General features: G+C 41.4%; 1 long non-coding RNA gene across 1 annotated transcript; it reads right to left on the minus strand.

Moving 5' to 3' along the window:
* Window positions 1-715: 715 nt before the first annotated feature.
* LOC134546706 (uncharacterized) lies at window positions 716-3,715 on the minus strand. The gene is made up of 3 exons (XR_010079246.1): window positions 3,432-3,715; window positions 1,708-1,827; window positions 716-811 (listed from the first exon to the last, which is right to left on the minus strand). It is a non-coding gene; the product is annotated as an uncharacterized LOC134546706 (long non-coding RNA).
* Between the last annotated feature and the right edge of the window lie 17,891 nt (window positions 3,716-21,606).

Below are 21,606 nucleotides of genomic sequence, written 5' to 3' on the forward strand. Positions count from 1 at the left end.
AACTCTAGTGTGAAAACTTCATGGTTGCCAAAGGGCTTGGTTTCCTTCTGGAGTGTGCACTTTGGTAGTGACAACAACCAGACAAGCTCTGTTGGAACAAAGGTATCAAGGATCTGTTCACCAAGAGTTAAATACAAAAGGAAACAAGAGAATAACATAGAACCATAGAATCCTTTAGATTAGAAAAGACTTTTAAGATCATCAAGTCCAACCAGCACAACAATGTTCACCACTCAGTTGTATCCCTAATGCCACATCTACACATCTGTTACGTGATGCTTATTAAGGTCATGGTGAGAGACCTAAATCACACCTGATTTCAGATCCCTGTTTTATCAAAATTCAAGGTATGGAAATGGTAGTTCATTTTAAAAATCAAAAATATTCCCTACTTCTAGCTAACTTGTGCAGGAGGTGAAAATAACATCCGGGTTTACAAATTAAAACTCTGGTTATATCCATGTAAGAAGGATGAATTCCAGATACCTTCTGGGGAAAGATGTGTAGTAGTAGTATTTGAGTAGTTATTTTCTTCTTCCTTCATCACTAGTCTTTATAATCAACACTTAAATACTTAGAAAGAGATCTTATTCAATGTGACTCCCTGTAGGAATAATGTCATCTGTTCCTTCATGGACAGTCATTCAACACAACAGTAATTCAAACTGAATTTCCAAACACTCATCTTGTAGACTGGAAGACTTACTAAACAATTATTAACCTGTTTGAAATGTTGCAGTTTCCATTTCTTGGTAGTTAAAAACATGAAGGATGAAGTTTGTAGATGCTTTGCATCAGATTCAGTCATAGTCTACAGCATGCAGATATGTAAAAGGTGTAGAGGGAGGAAAATTACTGTGGTGGAATCTCCTTTGGAAACATAAAGAATCTTCCTGAATTAAATCTTGTCATATACCATATTGTCACCCATATAAAAAGAAAAACCTTATTTCTAAAAATTGCAGATGAATTGGTGAATTTTCCATATGCCAAAGTGAGCTTTTTCAATACTTTTCCCACATGATTAAAATGGTACACAACTAAACCCCCCACACTTAAAAAGCTAAATTATATTTTTTTAAATACTAAAAATCAAGGTGCAGCCTGTTTGTAGCCTCACTCTAACTTTTTCCATAGAACAGTCTTCAGGGAAGTTGCTTTTTCTATTAGTGGGTGATGATGAACTGAGAATCCCAATAAAATATTTTCATTAATGTCTTGTTCAGTAATTCAAGTGTGCTGTAATCATTCAGGTGTGTCTTACAGCAGCTTGCTGACCAGAGCTCTCGGAGGTTATCCAAGCTGCTGTACCTGGATATAGACTTAAAATAGCTGCTCTGTGATGTGCACACCCCAAACCCAGACCTACCACTTGCTGTTTCTGAAGTAAAAGTCAGTGTCTTTGGCCTAGAGTTTGAGATAAAATCTGGGCTGTGGAGAGCATTCCTGGAGAGACCTGAAGCACCTTGGAGTGTTGCAGAAGAGAACAGCTGAGAACTGTGCTTTCCCTTGGAAATTAATTCTGGACTGACTTCTGCCTAGCAGAAGAGCACTGCTTATGCTTGGCAATCTTTCTCTTAAAACTTCCTCTGATGTAAGGAGATACCTGATGAGAAAACTGGATCAAGGTATGTTGGAGTTTCCCTACTCCATGTTTCCCAAGCAGTGAGAGGAGGGATAGGTGGAGGGTCCCTGTATCTGCCTTACCATTTTTTTGAAGTGGGGCTCCAATTCCAGTCTGCAGAACCCTCTAAAGGAGCGTTCAGAAGATCACAGCTATGACTGTTCTGACACAGGTCCTTCAGAATTTCTGCTGCTGGCAGATTCCTGAGCATAGAATGACTGTGTGGGGAAATACAGTAGGGGAGGTACCAGCCAACCAAGCAGACACTCATTCTGCTTTTATAATTGTATCTTAGCAGTTGAATTAACAGTTGTAGAGACTTAAAAAACAAACTCCTGGTTAGATACTTAAATTTCTGAGCTATCAGATTCACAACCGCCTCAACAAGGTTTCTGTCCTCCTCTCACTTGTAGCTGGTTTCCATTTTTGGGGATCATATGCCTATATGCTCTTTCTGCCCTCCCCTTTCTAAAGCTGGAATTTCATCAAACCAGAGGTAAGAACTTAGGAACTAGTTTGGTCAAGCTGCTGGAGGATGTAATCAAGAGTTGCTTACACTGCAGGAGAATAGCTAAGAGACTTCTGTCTCCATGTTAGAAAAACTGGTGGTTGACTTGGGAGCCCCCACCAGTTCCCAAAGGAGCTTAACACCCCAGCCTCCCTACAGGTATTGTGGTTGTGAGCAGAGCTTTCTGCAGCTGCTCCCAGTGCCAAGTCATGGCTCCAGAGTTGGGAACAGAAAAATTGCTATGCCAGATAATTAGACTCAAAACCCTTGTTACAGAAGCACAGGAATTCCAAGGAGCAGGAAGGTCTGTAGGTTAAAAAAATGAAACAAGAAAAGGAAAACCTCAAAACCCTGCCTATGCAAACATTTTGAACGGCTGCCTTGAAAAACAATTCCCTGAAATAATAGAGTTGGAAGTTTCATGGCATTGCAGCATGGTCACAGTGGGAGGTAGGTGTAACCTTAGCACACATTGAGCCCAGATAATTCCAGTGTTTCCTGAAAGAAACAAAAGCTAGAGCTTTAGCAAACAAGCAATCTGGGTTTTGGTGCAAATTGTTTTTTCTTCAGTTAATGAGAACCTGTAAGGACATTGTATAGGGGAAAAGCTTTTTTTGAGATGGAAATTGTTAAGAGCTTTTGCTTAAGATGTTTTTAAATACAATTGTCATCTGATATTGTACTTTATGCAGTTTTCACATATGATTTTTTCCCCTCACCCTCTTTAAGAGCACTCATGAAAAAAATCAAAGCCAAATTTAACCTGAGTGCTGCTCCTTCTCTGTTCCTGCATTTCTAGTTTTCAGGTATCATGCACTTAATAGTAACTACAAATTCATTGTAACTTCCAAAGCGCTAGTCATTTCTCCATGAGTTTTATGATTCACCCAGAAACTAATGTGTGGAAAGCTGCAATAGGGAATAGGCTTTGTACCCTACCTGGGGAATCCCACAGGCCTCCCCCTCAGCTCTGCCCCCCAGAATACTGAGAGCAGTACCTCTGGACTTGCATACAGATGGGCAGCTGAAAAGGGAGAAAGAGGTGTGCACAGCATGCCTACAAATCTCAGCTGGAGTTAGATGGCAGTCGTACTTCATGTTAAATTGATGCCCACAATGCCACCAGAGAGAGCACAGAAAAAAGCAAAAAAGCCAAAGAAGCAAAAAGGGTTTATCTAAGTTTGTTATTTTTCCATCAAATATTTCTCTCAAATAATAAAAAAAAAAAGGTATCCAGTTACAGGAATGTTAGAGAGAAGCAACAAACGAAAAACAGTCTTCTTAATTAGCTCACCACACCTTCGATTGACTAATGTCCAGATGCAATTAAGCGATTCCGAGCTAACTTTTCTTTGTAAGCAGAAGAAAGGGTTTTTTCCCACCCAGCACAGGCATCCTCATGTCCTTGCTGTTGAACAGCAGTAGAAGGCGTCTTTAGGGCAGGGGTGCAGGGCACTCAGGGAAAGCAGCAGGAATGCAGCCAGGGCACTTTGCCATGTTCTGTGCCATTTTACAGCCTGGGCTATGATCCGATACCCACACAGTAAGGGTGAAAGTGATGTAGAGTCACAAGCCAAGTCTGCAGCACAATATATGATGAAATGGACTTCAAAGAGCTGGAAATTTAATCTTTTTCAGCTGAGGAGACTGTTCTCATATGTCACTGTGTGTAACGGCCAGTGGTGAAAGGATTTGTGTGTCCTGGCTTGCTGCACTTACAGTGACGCATGGTGCACAGGGCACTGTCATGTTTGCTAGTTCAGACACACCAGGGGCACAACAGGGACTCCTCTTTTCAGGATCCCCAGGCACATTACGGTGGAGAGGAAGGGGCAGAGGACAGCCTGTCTGAAAGGCTGCTGCAGGAGGGTGTGAGATAAGGGAGCAGGAGCAGAGGCAGTAGGTGGTCAGTAGCAACTGGGCACCTGCGTGCATTGTACCATGACCTGGGACAACTGCTGGGTTGCAGCTGCTAGCACCACTGCCAAAGGGGAGACCAGCTCCTGCACTGCAGTGTATGGAGGAAAAGCAGTAGGCACTTTGTTGTGCCACCCAGGAGCTGTTTCAGCTTGGGAAGTGACACTGAGAAGCACAGAAATGGTGTCTAGGCAAGCTGAGAAACACCAGGAGGTAGAAAGCACACAAAACAGGGAAAGGATTAAGTGTCATAAAAGCTGATAACTCATTAAAGTAGCCAGTCTTGGGAGAGGAAGGTTGAAAAGATAAAGGATGTGGTGATGAGGAAGCACACATAATTTCAGAATATTCTGAGTTCAAAAGGACCCACGAAGCTCATCAGAAGTATTCTGGTGAAGGAGGGGCCCTGACTTCATGTGCCTAAGTTGAAATCTTCAAAGATGGGTACCTTTTATAAATTGTACCTCTCTACAGTTTGATTTAATCCAAGACCAGAGTATTTAAGACTTGCATTCACCAGGTTTTAGTGCTAAGGTAAGTGCTACTCAGGCACACACAATGTCTGACACAGACACACAAAATACAGGTTTAACAAAGATCAAAACATGTTATTAACAATGTACCTCAGGAAGCCTAGGAACACACTGCAAAAATGACCATGTGGGCTTGATTTCTCTACTTAGATAATTTCACAGTCATCTCCATTATTAAAATCTAACAAGTATTTTTGGTTTCTTTCTCCTATTAATATTCAAGAACCTTTTGTTTAGAAACTTAAATCACACCCAAACCACACACACCTATTTACTCAAGGCAATATTGGGTTTTTTGTTTAAATATGCCTTCTCACTTGATGTGTTTAATTTGTTCTTGTATTTATAGAGCACAGTCACATTCTTCCTTAGCCTTTATTCTGCTAGAACAGTCTACTCCTGTATATTAGAGTGCCCTGTGCTAATCCCTGTAGTCATTCACTGCACCTGCTCCAGCTGAATCCATGTCTTCCAACATAGGTGGCAAGTACTGTAAAGGCAATTCCAGGTGCAGGTTTATGAGCACAACAGCATTAACATTTCCCAGCCACTCTTGAAAAATTCTGCTCCAGAACACTCTGGAATCTCACTAGTTCTTTACTCAGCCACAATACACCATAGCATAGCTCAGAGCCAATTTATGATTAACCAGTGCACTCTAGGCTTGCTCTGCCTCCATTGCTTTCAGTGGATAACCATGTCCTGTATGAGCTGAGAGCTCATTATTAAGCCTCTAGGTTTATGACCTTGCACTCCTTCTCATCACTGCTGTTCTGATTATCGGAGTTTTCCAGTTTTTCCTGTAAGAGTCCACCTCTCCACTGTTTTAACAGTGATTCCCAGCTTCATGTCACCAGAAACAAATAATGTGTCCTTCAAATAACTTTCCTTATCACCATAACTTTACCCTCATTGCAATGATTTTCCAAGCCACTGCTGCCAATGGACTTGGAGGACAATAAAATCCAGCTTCTCCTGTGTGGCCTCTGTAAGTCTCACCTGTGCCCTGATGAATTGTGTAGATGCAATCACCTATTGACAAAGCTAGATACAGGCTGAGGAGCTGCAGCCTTTCTTAACAGAAACTTGGGTTACAGCCCTCACTCTGTTCCATGACTGGCTTGCTTTGAAGGCTAAAATCACAGAGTCCCACTGCAATAAGCACTGTGCATGGGTATCAAGAAAAGAACTTGCCCCTGAAAAGAGCTTGCATCTATTATGCATCTATCCAAAACCCCCATAAAACCCCCAACAAAAAAGCCACCCCAGGATAATGAGCTATTGTATCCACAGCACTGGAAACATAAGAGCCTGAATGATCTACTCTCAATTGTGGACAATGGAAACACGCTGAATCACTAAAACTGAACCTTCAATAGGCGAAATGCAGCCTTGTCACTAAGACAAACTGCTAATGGCAACAATGAGGCTTGGAACAGCTTGTATGGAGCCAAAGTGGCTCTCATACTTCAGCTGAAGTTCATCCAAAGTTGAATGGGGAGGTCTCCAGATGGTCACTGCAACTGGGGTTGGAAGGAGGGACCATTACGTTACTTTCTTGTTAATACACCAAGTGTAGAATTTTGTTTAGTGGTGAAAATTAATACTTGGCCCCAGAGGAGTGGACAGGATAAGCCACGAAGGAAAATGGTATCACACAGGGAAGATGGTACTACTTTAAAAGGATATTGCAGTCATATAACTTTGGCAGAAAAGCCAGGGGAAAAGCACAATTGTGTCACAAAGTTTGTGCTGTGCTTTTTTTGTGTAGCATGCAAAACTATGTTATTTCTTTTATAGAAGTAAACATCTAACTTCACAGTATTTAAACCGATAAGCAACAAAATTGTCAGTTGTGGCCCCAGTCAGAAATGTGGCAGGGATGTCACAGAGGGATGTCCACATTGTTGAACTGAGCTGTAAGCTACACTTCATCCCAGGTCTTCCATTTAGGGTTGTGTTTGTGTCTGTCCCCTGTGCTTCACAACCACGCTGGTGATGTGGACTTTGCCAATACAGCCTGGCTCAGTGAGAGCACAAAACACCTCAAAAGGCCCTTCAGAAAGAAACATCATCACTGAGCCAACCTGCCCATTCCCATGGACACCAGCTTGCCTGCTTGCACATAAGTGGAGGTGAGAAGGTGCTGGGCTCCACCTGCTTGGTTACACAAGTCAGAGAACATCCTCAGGGGGAAAAGCTGTCCCTGAGAGGACGGCCCAGTACACCAGGGCATAGGCTGTCTTTGGGGATATTTGAGAGCAGACCTGACGCCCCTCCAGAAGTGTTGGCTTCCAAGGACTCACAGAGAATTTGTGTTTCTTCATTTCCCATCCCACTCTTAAATCAATTGCAAGGTTCTCAGAGCACCATAACAGCATGCACATGGAGAGTGAGAGGAACTTATAAAAGCCCCAAGGGCTGTGTGAAACACTGACTGTGTAAAGACAACATACCCCAAGGCTTGTCATGGAGAACATGCCTAAACATTATCAGGGTGGAACACAAATGCAGCTCTGCTCGTGCCTCTTTGATTTGGGACTTAAGGCATCCATCTGACAGAATCAATTACAAAGCCAAAAAAACATTCACTCTGTGTTGTAGCCAGCAGTGCTGCACATCTTTGCCACAAGGTCATCTCACCTGAGGGCAGCCCAGCAAGACCACAGCACATCCTGGCAAGAGAGACTCCCTCACAAAACAAGCAAAGAGGCTGTCCTGACCTTCAGCCAAAGGGAGAGGAGATTACACCTCCTAGGATCTCTTGAGGGAGGAACCTGGTGAAACACACTACTCTAAAAGGAAATTACTCCCTTTTTTTCTCCCCAAAATAACTACTGAGACATTGCAGGTGCCAAGTGTATTTCTCCCCCACAGTATGTTTTTCTCTAAAATCAAATTTGCCTTTTCAAGTACATGCCATGGGGGGAAAGAATGATGGTGAGGAATTTGTAGCCTTAAAAGATGAGGGAAGACAAATGGAATATCAAAGGAGGAAACAATTTTGCAAGCAAGTCAGCAAAATATTCTAATGCATTTGCTCTTCAGGCACAGTTACATTTACAAACAGCCTGATGAAGGGAAGCTGTGCTGCTCCAGTTCCATTGCCTCAGCAAGAGTGAATTGGAGCACTGAAGGATTAGGACTAAATCTAACACACTTTGAACCTGGTGAAAAACAGACTTCACATGAATCTGCACTGAACTACAACACAACTGAAAATAAAGAAGATATTTGTTTCCCTTTCTTCTTTAAAAGTGAGACCCTAAGACAAGCTATGGCATAGAGGAACAATTGCTTTTCTCTGTGCAACTTTAGCACTTTTCATGTAGAGCATTTCTAACTCCTGCTCTTTATTGCCACTTCATTTGCTCCATTCAAACCCAAGATTTCCCAATAAATTTGGCCAACAAATATAGAATACATTGAGATGGTGGAGAAAACCTTTCAGAATTCATTCTGCTTGGTGTAAATGAACTGATCATGCTGTTACCGAGAAGAGACATCCGTGAATGTTGTAATGGGTACTCTTCCCTATAGACTCGTCCTAAATTTCCTTCTCCTGGCACTCTTCACTCTGAAAGCACAGACATTTCCTAAACCACTGTCTCTGGCTCTCGTGAGCAAACTCACTAAACAAACATCACATTTCCATGTGGTCTAGCGTTACCAGAGTGAGTGTGCTATTGAATTAACACCTTAAAGCAATTTAGGGCAGTCTTCAATCTTATTAAATACATGAGAATTTAGCTCATCTCAAGTTCCAGTTCTTACAGCCAGAAATTGCTGTCATTGTCTTAAGTATCAGCACAATGTATGGATGGGGGACAAGAAGACTAAATATCACTTTATTATTCTATTGATCGATTCAATTTTTAAGTCCTTTTTTCTAGGACCTGCTGTAAGCACTAACCTTTTTCTATAATTACCACTAAAGAACATTGGCAAGAAACAGTTCTGGAAAATTATGAACTCTCCAAAGATGAAATCTGAAAATGAGTTTTATTATTCATGACTAGCCCTTGAAGATATCTGTTTCTATAAGGCTAACATTGTCAAGTCCCTACCCATATGCCACTTTAAAAACATCTGATATATTTTTCTTTTTTCAATATATTAGTCTTTACTGATAGCTGGGAAGGCCTGGTTTTCTCTGCTTACTGAGGAAGACCAGCTGCCCATGGACACTGAAGACATAATTTTCAGACTGGTCCTTTTCAGAAGCAACTCAGCTCTCTGCTCATGTCACTGTTTCAGAAAGCTTGGTCAGGCCTCAGAGTGGAGATTGCCTTTCAGAAGTTTGATGAAACATTACAAGGGAAAGGCCAGCTCAGAGACTGCACTTGAAGTAAATAATTATTTATTACTATTCTGCTGGAGGGGACTTTACTTATGTTAAAGTAAAGTACTATACTGCTTTTGTACCACTCCCAATTTCTACACACGAGTATCAAATACCACCCAGGGGAAAAAAAAAAAATCACTCTACAACTCCGAATATACAGTGGCAACATTGTATCAGCCACCTCTTATAACAACATTACAAACCTGTCAAGTTTGATAGGCAAATGCTTTCCATCAATCTGTTGACACTCATATTGTTTTCAAATCGTTATCAGTCCGGTCCCCCATCACGGTTTCTGCTCTTTTTCCTGTGACTAAGATCCAACAGATATGGCTGGGAGTGCCCACTGAAATCCTAACAGCTCTGAGATGTAGCCTGCTCCCCTCCTTCCTCAGGGCTTCCCTGATGGCCACACGAATGCTCACCCCAACAGCCTCTCAGTCTGCTACGTTTCCTGGAGGGAAGCGACGCATTTTCAAGTGTTTAGCTGCAATTCAGCAACCTCCCAATTTATTACCAGAGGAGAAGATATATAGTCATATAAAATAGCTATGATGTCTCTGTTTTGTGTCTATAAATATCTCTAAGTCCTTCCTCTCCTGTCAGTGACAAAGATTTTGTTTTGCCAACAGCACCAGTAGGTGACCAGGAGCACAGCTGGGCTCAGAAGGTGGATTTTTATTCTCAGGAAACTCTAGGGCTTAAGTGTTTAATATCTTACCTTGTTCCACGTAATTAGTATCTTATTCTATGGAAAGAGGTGTATCAGCTTTTCTAGCTAGAAATTTATGTCCTGTATTTGTTACTCTCAGCTTCCCCATCCCTGTTTTATGTTCACAGAGAGGAGGGTTATTGTTTTAACAGTTCCCTTTCAGTCAGGATGTTGTTGTTTTTCTTGAAATGAATGTACCCTTATTAGGCAGCCTGGAAAATATTCCCAGACATTTTACAGTTACAATTTACATTTTTTCTCCCAAATGACTTAGCTCAGAATTGTTTTCCACTCTGTGAAATTGTATCAGCTAAAACTACTAATTTGCATTTTGTTTTCCTTGAACAAACATAATCGAGTTATGAACATATTTTGAATGAACATTTGTTATGAATATTTATTGTACCACTAATTTTTACTACTGTGCTTCCTCTCCTCTGCTGAGGCAAAATCTGGAGTTTTCTTGGTATCTGATGCAATCGTTTTTAAGAAAAAAAATTAAGAATGTTATTTAGTGATTCGGAAGGTGTTTCAGTGCTGGCAGCATGAGGTTGCCAGCATATGGCATTTGGATTAATATCTCCCACAAACCCCACAATTTTCCTTTTCCTCCTATAAATTATAGATAGCAATTGAAAGAGCCAGTCACCTGTTCCTCATAAATAATAGTGGGTTTTTCTCTCACAAATTCCTACTCCCTTTTGGACTTTTCACAATGGAAAATCAGTCCATAAGATAATTTCTTTGTTATTTGTCACTAGTAAATTATTCATGTCCTTTTGTTATTTTTGGTCATAGTGTGCTATTTCTTATCCCCTCCTGTCCACCAAACCTTTCTTAAGAGATTTTTACCTGTGATTTAAAGATTTCCATTACTAGAAAATTCCCGTCAAGTTCCAGCAATGCCATCTCTATTGAATTTACATTCATAAATGAGAAATTCCAGTTTCTCTGTTTATTATCTAGGACCCTCACATTGGCTCAAGCAGCTAAATTATTTCCCATCATGTCCCTGAGCATTTAAGTTGGTTTTATTCACCATGGCATTGCTTGGAGTTAAATGGGTGCTCATTTGTTTCCGGGCAGTCCCTTTCTCACAGAGGTAGGAGCTGCAGAGTTTTCCCAGCCCACTCAGAGGCTGCCTACTCACCAGAAACCCTCCAAGATGAGGAATGTCCCTTCTGCCCTGCAGCCAGAGGCAGGAGACATTAAATAAATTTATGCCTGCAGCCTTTCTTCAGTGTGGATAAGTGGTTTCTGACATTACTCTGGTTAATACTTGACCATGTGCTGCTTCGCCTACCCCTCCCCCCTTTAAACAAACCCAAAATCTTGCTCCATGAGTAGTTTTTGCACTTAAGAGGAAGGTGGAGAGAAATTAACCCTTAAGGCAAAAGTAGTTTTTGTGTGCAACAATATCCTTACTCTTAACTTTCATTCTTCTATAGGAAAAGTTACATTAAAAATATTAAAGGGCAGTTAAAGGTTGAAGTTGTTTTAGTCCACATAAACTCAGACATTAATGGTGCAGTCGTGTCTTTGATTTTTAGTATGATCCCAAACTTCAGCAGGATGTTATTCTGCACAAATAATCAAAACCACAGAAACTCATTCTTGAAATTGGCACTGTGTCTTACCAGAGATGTATTGCACACCAAACAAGAAGGATTTAGCACTCTCCTGTCAATGCCCTGTAACATGGTCCTTTCATAGGATGTACTTTAAAACAGGACCAATTATTCTTACAGACTGCAACACAAAACATAGTGTAATTAGTACTTAACAGCAACAATGAAAGAAAGCAAGAGAAATAGTGAAATAAAACCAGACAAAACCTAATTTATTTTAAGTAATTGCATTTCCACCTATTTATTTAAAATCTGCCACTTTCAAATCTTGTCATCTTGCCAATGCAGTAGCACAATGTCCCTCTGCTAGCCTTTTATGTGTCTTTGTAGAATAAAAATCTCAGCTGCAGTATTCCCTTACTCTCAGAACAGAAATGAATCCTTCCTAATCCAAATCTCCTAATGGCTCAGCATTTTGTGCTGAGACATCTTCCATCCTCTTGCACATCAAATAAGCAACTTTTTGGTTGAGTGTCCTAACAGAACTACTGTCTATACAGCCACTTGAAAAGACGAGACTTCCTCACACATCTGAAACATTCTCTTGCTTTGGAGATGTGTTTTGCATTCTCTGTAACCACTTCTTAGTCAGTTTGCTTAGCCCAATGCAAACCTCACAGTTAATGACCTCCTTGTTATTTCAAATGCATAGAGAAACTAGATTCAATTCACAGTCAATACCGCTGCAAGGCTATTGTAGTTCTGAAATATTTCCTTGCCAGTTTGTTGGAAGAAAGTAAAAGAAATAAATTTTTTAAGTCTGAAAAATAGCCCCCAAGAACAAAGGTACAGTCTGCCTTAACAAGCATGGCTGAATGGCATCCAGCATTTTAGCCTTTCATCATTGCTCTGTGGAGTTCAGTACTGCCCCCCAGTCCTCCCAGATTCAAGGGCTGGTTTTGATTTTGGATCTACATCTCCAGATCAACGGCTATGAAAACATGAAACATACACAAATGGCTACAGCATTAATTCCCAATTTTGGCAGCCAGACTAGATCAATGATGTTTGCAAAGCACAAATCACCTCGTGCATTTCAATGGACTCCTTGATCATCAAGCTGCTGACAATCAGTTGGATAATGAGGTTTGTTAGCTGTTTCACAAATAATTGTGTTACTAAAACATATTCCTCTCTGAATGCCAGTAACATTCCAGCCAGTGGTCAAAACCCTCCAGGTTCATCCTTTGTAATTCCTATGGCATATCAACGAACTGGCAATATGGATATTCTAGGCAGCATGAAATCCAAACACTGCATAACACACAGAATATACAAGAAGCATCAGGAAAACAAATCTATGTACACATTCACAATTACCCAACTCATCAATTTTCAGAGTGACTGCTTGGACATTCCAGCCTGCCCTGACCTCATGTCATTGCAGCCAGGAGCACTGACAGAACCTTCAGATCCCAGTTATCACCAGGCATCCAGGTGTACATGCCTTGTGTAACTGGATCAGGCAGCAAAAGGCATTACCAGCTTTACAGTGCAATGGAAAAGTTTATGCTTTTTTGTGCTCTGCAGAAGTGGATGTGGAAAACCTGGACTTGTTTGCAAAGTCGTATTTTGGTAATATGTGGCAGGATAAACTTTGCTCTAAATCCTGATTTAAAGCCAAACTGAGCTGGGAAGAGTTCAGCTGGTTTAGTTAAAGTGGTTTACTTTGGGGTTTTATTTGCTTGTGGGATTTTTTCAGTTGGTTGGAGGTTTTTGGGGGTTTGAGGTTTTTTTTTTTTAATACAACCACCCACTGCAGGGCTTGTTACCTGTGTATTTCCTTTTCCACCTGAGGACAGTGTTACTACAGCACATCTAGGGTGTTGTAGTAACCATGTCTGTACCTGTGGTTGTGTAAGGAGCAGATAATCTGGGAAAAGGCCCAAGTACCTGAAACCTTCTCTATTTATTTTCCAGTACACTGGTTGCTGTAACAAGGGCTACTACTTTTCTTTACAAACCTTGCTTTCTTTATACTCTATCCACTTTAATGAGCTTGTACCACTTTATCTACCTGACAAGTCGTAGCAGAATAGCCTGTGCTCTGTAGGCACATCCTAAGGAGCATGAAAGGTGAAACCAGAACAGGTTCCTGCATTTTGGAGCTGCATTTTAAGCAGCAGTTACTCCCTGCCTCCTCCACAGCCAGCTCAAAGACAGGACAGTTTCTTTCTTAAAGCTTTCAATGATTTCCAAAGAGCTGCTCTGACCAACCTGCCTTGCCCACATCCTTTACCAGTTACCAAGGACTGCTCATGTGAGGAAACCTGCTGGCACAAGTAGTGAGTGTGCAACCAGTTCCCAGCAGCCTCCATGGATGCTGTTCCTGAACTGGAATCGTGGTCACTGGGAATTAAAGAGCTCATGATTTAGCAAGCACCATGCATACTGTAAGGAAGTATTTTCCCTGAATCTGACTCTGATACCCCTGGGCCCACTCAGCTCCATGCCCAGAGACCAGACCTGCCCGACAGCTGCAGCCCTGCACTCTCCTTCCAGCACCACTGGTACCCCTGGCAGCAGCCCTGTGCCACAGCCTCTGCCTCACTGCAGCATCGCTCATGGCTGAGCCCCACCTCCTCTGCCAGGGAGCAGACACTCCAGCCTGGGCCTCCTCATCTCATCTCGTCCTCCCACAAGTGACCAGTTGTGCAAGCCTTTTGCCCTTCCAGATCAAATAACCTGACTCAGGGTGTCTCACATGATGGGACACAAGGAAATTGAGAAGTCTGAATTGCTGTGGTTTCACCTTTCTGAAGTGAAACACCTGAACCAACAACATTTTTATGTTTTTGAAGCCCAGGGACTGCATTTCTTGATCATCCCTCTGTAAAAAAATGCAGTAGAACTCTTCTCAGAACCGTATGAATAACCAAAGAGACTGATACCAAACCTGAAATACTAGTATTGAGAGTATACATGTATGATTTGGCTGAAGGAACAGAAGGAGAAGGTCTAACAGAAAATACCGTGCAGATACCTCCTGATTAGCTCCAGACTACAGTCTCAAAGCCACACTGATGTGTAAAAGATTCCATCTCACCAGCAAATGGAAAAGCATCCCTAAATGCCCATGGCATGCTGCAAGCTAAGCAAAACTGAGCTGCTGACTTTGTGAACGTGTGCTCAACGTGATGTAATTATCATATCATTTTGCAGTGCACCATCAAGAATTTGAGCAGGAAGAGCTTTGTCTTCTCTGCTGTGTGATTTAAAAGCCAGCAAAGTACATTGTTCATATTCTCCAAGCAGCACTGCCACTGTGAGTGTGAAAGTGACAGTGACTAAAGGAATCAATGCTTATTTATTTTTAAATCAATGCTTCACATTTACTTGGATTCATGGAAGAAATAAAACTTTTAATCTTCTAGCAATTCACCCAACTTAAAAATATGAATATGCTTGAAATATTTTTGAGAGTATAAAACTGAAATATGCTTCCTTACCACCTCTGATTCTTTTCTCTGCTATAGAGAATCAGAATATCATTACTGGGATCATGGTGTTTTTATCCAGGGTGGGAGGTAAAGTCCCTTGCTTTCATCGACCTGATGTACTGCTGACATTCTTGATACCTGAGCGGTTGTGATGAGGTGACAATTTTAGAACAGCACCTGGCTGTTTATATCTCTTGAACACGCATTTTCCGAGAGAAAATTATATACCTTCTGAAAGTCTAGAATGGTAAATTAAGTCAAGCCTTGCTCAGAATGGCTTTCAAAGAAGATATTCTGCAGTTCTCAGTATTGCCTTCCCATCCCAGTCTCAAGGATAAAAGATGTGATGAGAAGTGGCTGCTACTCAGGAGCACCAGCAGCTGCTTTACTTACTGGTCCCTGGCAGCCAGAGAGGGCACAAGCTCCAGCAGAGCCCGTCTCCCCTGGGAGCTGCAGCACTGCCAATGTCACCTTACCCCTTGTTGTTTTTTTTTTCCAGATCATTAACTGTTAAACAGGGAGAGAAAGCAGAACTGAGTCCTGCTGCCCTGAGAACAGCATAACGTCAAGAAGGGGAGGCTACATTTCATCAATCCTCTGCTAAAGCAAGTGCAGCGCATACTTCCGCCAAAAATAAGCAAGAAGAAGGGTGGAAGTAAAAATAAACATCCCTAAAGCTCTTTGACTTTCTTCTGCCAGAAAGTGCCTGTGTAGAACAGGCTTTGGCAGCCAAGTCCCCAGTGCCTGAGTGGGCCCTGCTGTGAGCAGCCACTGTGTGCCCGGGGCAGCAGCACAGGCGGTGGCACCGGCATGGGATGGGACAGGGCTGCTGCCACAGCAAGCCTGGAGGCAGGAGGCGCTGCACACTGGCTTGGTCAGTAGCTGGCTCCAGCTCCAGATCTCTGATGGACTGCACTGAAGCCTCCAGGTACCTTTGCCATTTCACCATCACCACAAAATCTGATTTTCCACCTTCTTGAAACTCCCCCAAGAACATGGGGGTTTCCCTGCTGTAGTGGATGACTGTCTCTCTCCACACCTCCACTGTTTTCAGTGCAAAACAGTTTCTAATTTTATGTCCCGAGTGGGAATTTCCAGCTGTAGCCTGGCTGCACTTTCAGTGCGGCAAGCCGGCAGGCTGACTCGCAGCCACATGATTTGCTCTTGACATTGAACTGTTTGTTCTTTTCACACCCCAGCCACTTCTACTGTACCTAAGCATCCATCACAAAACATAAAAGCCAGAAAATGCTACCTGCAAAAAGCTGCAGAGCTGCTTGGCTAGGACTCCTCAGCAAGGAGAGCCTTTTCCATGCTGTGTTCCTGAGGTTGTGGCTATCCCAGACCCCCGTGCTGTGGCACTCTGGTCACACAGCCCGTTGAGATGTCTGTGTGCGCTTACTGCACCCTCTTCCTTTCCTCCAGGTACCAGCAGCCTCTGACTGCAGTTGTACTGAATCAAAAAAAGATTATACCGTGGCATTCCCAGATATCAGTGCTATATGTCCAATTAGGATTTTAGAAAGTTCTTGACAGATTTTTCATCAGTTCCCTTTGATTTTGAGGGTATCAAAGGATTCAGGTGGAGGTTCAGAGGAGCAGAGCAGGAGGAGCTGGACTTTACCATCTGCTTTAGTAAAGCCTTATTCCCTGTCTTGGAGGCCAGCCACACCTGGGTGAATGCTGAGGGTGACAGTGCCACCTCAGCTCCACCCCTTCCCTGAACTGTCAGGGTGGTGTGATCTGCTGGAAGCACCCGGAGGAAGCAGCCTCTGCACTCTCCTTTGCAAAAACTGCAATCACAAAGAGATATCCGGACATCACAAATAAATTTTTTGGAAGTTTTATTTCCTTTTGGACTAAGCAAGTGTCAGAAGTTGCTTCCTGAAATGACTGAAGTACAACTCTTCTGGCACTATTCCAGGCTTAAATAAAGATGAGTTATAACACCAAGATTTGCAAAAAGTGTCAAGAAAAATGCTGATCAGGAAGTTTTGTGTGACTTCTTGGCAAAACTTGAGAAGGGAAAGATAGTTTAATCTTCATGGATTTATGGTTGCCTATAAGAAGGGGAAAGGCTTGATGTGGCTGTGGTTCAAATAACCAATTTTTAGTGAATTGTTTCTGCTACCTATATTTTATCTGATTGATCCCTATGCATCCATCTTGAGTCCTTCAGACAGTTTGTCCTCTCAAACAGTGCCAGATTCCACTATGCATGTCCAGAAGGAAGAGAAAATACAATATAAATTCAAACTGAACTGAATTTCTGCTTCAGTGTAGCTTCCCATTAAGACCATACCAGTAGGATTTGTGGAAGTCCTTGAGTTTCTGCACTAGAGCCTGCTGCCAGTCAAAATGCAATAACAACCTCTTCCTTCTCTTTAAGCACTCTCCAGCCAGCATTAAAGTCCTACATATGTAATGCTGTGCAACATGCTTATTTTGCTATTGCTTTTGAGCCACTAGTTAAAAGAACCAGACTGGTTCATCAACAAATTCCTAAACATCTGTAATATATTTTTAAGCTTTTCTATTAACATGAATATATTCTCACTAGAAAATTAGTGCTTACATTCAGTTAGAGACTAAATAAGTAATTAAACATCAAGTTTTACTTCTCCATTTGTAAATCAAGGAGTAAACTTCTGTTCATTCTCACTTATCCTGATTTTTTTCAAAGAGATTGTTCTTTTTCTGACTTCGCAAGTGAGCTATTATTTTAAGTAGTATTATTGGGGATTAACTTACATTGTAAAGGAACACAGACAATCTTGCAGGTACCACTGATTAAATGCAACATAAATTGCACCAAGCACTGGAACAAAGTTTAAAGAATATCAAGATACCATTGTTTAAAATAGTACAAAGCAATCTCAAAACCTTTAGCAAACACACAGAAACAAGTGTGTTACCTGACTGCCAAAGAAGGCTGCTAGGTATGACGTGGGAGGATTATCGGCCACTCAGCCTAATTTCAAGATCTGAAGTACCCAGAAAATGACAATGTAACTATAATCTGACAGAACACTCTCAGTAAAGCCAAATAACACCTGGTGAAATGTGTTTTTTAAAATGTGTATGCTTGCCCTGGTTACCTCCTGTTTTGTCATGCTCTTTCAAAGAGAGAAACAAATGGATCAAAACCTGACCCTGAGGCAGAGAGCCATGGCTCTAAGAATGACATCTTTCCAAAGACAATATCTTGTCTGTCAGCCATGACCACTTCTCTCTGAAACGAAACCACATGAGGACGAGTTCCTTCAAGAAGGGTATGCCACACTCCAGGTAACTCAGCAGCACACGCATTTCTGTGGGTAGTTAAGTACTAGTTGAATTCATCTTGGTTAATCCATCCCATCTCAAATCCAGGTGGCCTTTAAAGGCTGGTTTCTGAATCTGCTTTCCCTGGGAATAAGCCAGTAGTTACTGCCTGGTTGGCCTCGAGGGAGCTGCTTTTGAGTTGCTTTGACTCCATAAATGGGCTTGTTTGGGGAGGAAGGTCCACATTTCAGGGGAGGAAAATCTGTTTTGGGGGATTTCCATGCTCAGTCTGACAGTGAGAGAAAAGCATACGCATGAACTGAGCCTAGACAAGAACCAACTTCATGAGGTGCTTCAGCACGTGATTTAATGGTTGACTCATTGCTTGTGACACAGAAACCTCAGGGCTATAACCAATGTGGCACGGATTTTTCAGAGATGTCTAGAAAAGCTCACTCCTTTTTTGAAAAGGACTAATGATCAGCTCCTTGGTGGGGGATAGGGGGAGTGGGGTGGGTGGTGAGGTGATGGGAAAGAATGAAAAACAGAAAGCAAAGCTAAATGGATCCCAGGAAATAATTTACCAGCTCTCTTCCAGAGTTCAACTCTGTACCTGCATTTAATTAGTGATACTTGTTGAATCTGCTGAAAGTCTAGAAACTTTGATGAAAAGCTTTTGTTGTTGCCTAAATTTACTGTAAGGTGAGAGGTCCTTTTTGCCATATCCACCCCAGTCACAATAAACTATTCATTCCCCTACAAAAACCTATTTCATTGACAAAGTTTAATTTAAGAGGGTTTTTAGGAAAATGTTTCTCAACAGGTCAGGTACTTTTCTGGCAAATGCAAGTTTTATACGCTCAAATACAATTATCTATTACTCAAAGCAACATTTATCCATTTCAGATTTTAAAAAATCCACTCCTTAGACATGCAATATAAAGTTATAAATTATGATTGTACTGATTCAAAGTTTTCTGCAGATTGTCCAAGTCAGTTTACTCAAGGGAAGTAGTCTTTCAGCTATTACAGCAGTAGATACCAACATAGTATTTGTAGACTTTGAATAATCAAGAAAACAAAGTTTTACATGTCAGAAAATGGTATCATTTCTGGAACCAACAGCCTCACAGTGTGTAAACACATTCTCCTTGGTCTCTCAGTACAGAGCACTGCTCAGACAAACACAGTGGCCAACCTCCACTGAATCTGTAAGCTCTAGTAAACATAGAATTGCCTGAAGTCTGCACTGCTTTCTCAGGGAAAGTGTTAAATTAACTTGATGTGTTTGTTTTCTGAAATCAGAAGGAAGTCAGGTATTACAGAGGTAGTACAGACATGGGCAATAATGTGTTTGTGCATTGGTGCACTTACAACCAAAATATTCATCACCAGTTTTTTTAATGATCTAACATATTTATAGAAGTTCTCCCAACATATCACAATCAGGGTGTGACTATTTTAAGACTATAAAAAAACATACTATATACTATTGAAGAGAAGCATTATGCAATCACTGAAGGAGTCTTTTTCACCCTTAATAAACAAAGTTTAATTACTGAACCCTTACCTAGTGGACAGAAATAACTTATAGGAGCTGTAAAATACTTCCTGATCCTGTTCACTTTGAGTTAAATACCTTTCTTACTACGGTGTACCTGAACATTTCCATGTTTTGAGAGCTGATGAAATTATTTCCAAACGCTTTTTTTCCAGATCTGCAGAAAAACAAGCAAAAGGTTTTGCCAAATCTACTTCAGGAATTTGTTTATCCCCTGATTTAAAATGCCTGTGATCTAGAAGAGCAGCTAAAAACAAGTCTTTCTTCTTACTGTCCACAAATTCACAGGAAAATGGTGTATTCTAAACAGTAGCATTAGCTGTAGCAAGTGCAAGGAGAAGTAGGTCAAGTTAAGCCCCAGTCACCTGTTTGTAGTGCATTTGTTACATTTTTCTATATACGTAATGCTGTTTAAATAAGGTCTTAAAAATATTCTTGTAGAGACAAGATTACTCTTTTCTACCTACCCAACAATAAATGTTGGAAATGTTTCCAAGGTTTTGAGGCATCAGTAGCCACTATCTTTGTTTTCTAAATTGAAACAGGATCATGTTATTCACAGTAAATGCAGTTCTCAATCTAAAATCTTAGCGTCTTCAGAAGTGAGCAAAACATTACATTGAATTTGCCATTATAGTAAAGAGATTTATGTGAATGGCTGCAGAGAGTGAGGTTCCTGATTGCCACTTTTACAACACTAATTTACATTGTTCTTTGCAAAAACCTATTGAGTTTTCATTGCACAAGTTATATTACAATTATTATTTTTTTTATCTATTCTGCTTGCCTGCTCTTTTACATCTGATGTTGCCCCATCGGTCAAAGAAATGTTTTCTGCAGATGCTGATAAGCCTGATGTCCACACACCTAAACTGATCTGTGCAAAGTCATTCCTCCTCTCAGGAAGGTGAGAAAGAGCATTTCTTCCAACACAAGCAAGAGCAGAGATACTGGGGGAAATGCTACCTTTGTACTCATGGTCCTGATCCATGGGCACCAGTCAAACTAGTCAATCACTAGTATTTCAAACTGGTCTCATTTCACGACCAGCCATGGATGTACTCTATTTAGTTAATATTTAAGTTATGAAAATTAGAATTGAAGTCACTCTCAAATCCCAGAAGCTTGAGCAGTTAAGCATACTCATAGGTTCTAGTGTCTTACACAGGCTATAGGTATTTTAGAAATGAAAGTAGATGTAAGGTGTATTTCAACGTGGAACTAATGATGTTAAGATCCTTTCCAATGTAAACTCTTGTTTGATCAAATTCAAAAGATTTGGTGTCTCAAAGAGTAGTGGGCACCCAACCTTTTGGCATTGTCTGTGGCAGTAACCCAGAGACCCTTTCTGGAGGAGCACAATCCTTCTCTGTTTGTTCAGCTGGGCTCTCCAGCTGTCAAGCAAAAGCCTTCAGATGATACCCATGGAGCCTCCTGCTCTTCTGAAGGCATTCTGCTCCCCATGGCTTTTCTGAGTTCTCATTCAGTTCTGCTCCTCAGTTCTGAATGCAACCAGTTCCACAACCAAGTAATGAAATCCTCATTTTATGACTTCCCCGCCTGCCCAGAAAGTGGCAGCAACCTAGTAACCCTTTGCAGGGCTGGTGGTCTCACCTATTTATAGGCTGCGAAATGAACATTTCCAGAGGGCCTGGTTATGACTTCTGCACAGAAATTTCCATGCCATGCACGAGTGAAATGGCATTTCATCACTCTAGCACAACACACTTTGTGAAATCCTGAACTGATTTTCCCAATAAAGCATATTATATTTACATAATCACTAACATTAAGTTTTCAGAAGTTCTCCTCCTCACCTCTTTACCTGGGGTAGAGGTACAGCACTTAATGCATAGTGCAGCACAGTGATTTCATGGGTAAAATCTGTCATCCTCAGCTGTGGCTTAACACTTTTGCTTTAGAAGATGAATTTTCTTGTTCTTGTCCTTGTCCTTAGTCTGAGGCTTCTCACACTAAAGACTAGTGCCTATAGAGAAAAGAGATCCTGCTGAAGATAGATCCTTAAACCATAACTACAACACACGCCACAGTGCAAGTGGAGCAAGGGATGCTC

Source organism: Prinia subflava, chromosome 2, assembly GCF_021018805.1.
Source record: "Prinia subflava isolate CZ2003 ecotype Zambia chromosome 2, Cam_Psub_1.2, whole genome shotgun sequence".
NCBI classification, from domain to species: domain Eukaryota; kingdom Metazoa; phylum Chordata; class Aves; order Passeriformes; family Cisticolidae; genus Prinia; species Prinia subflava.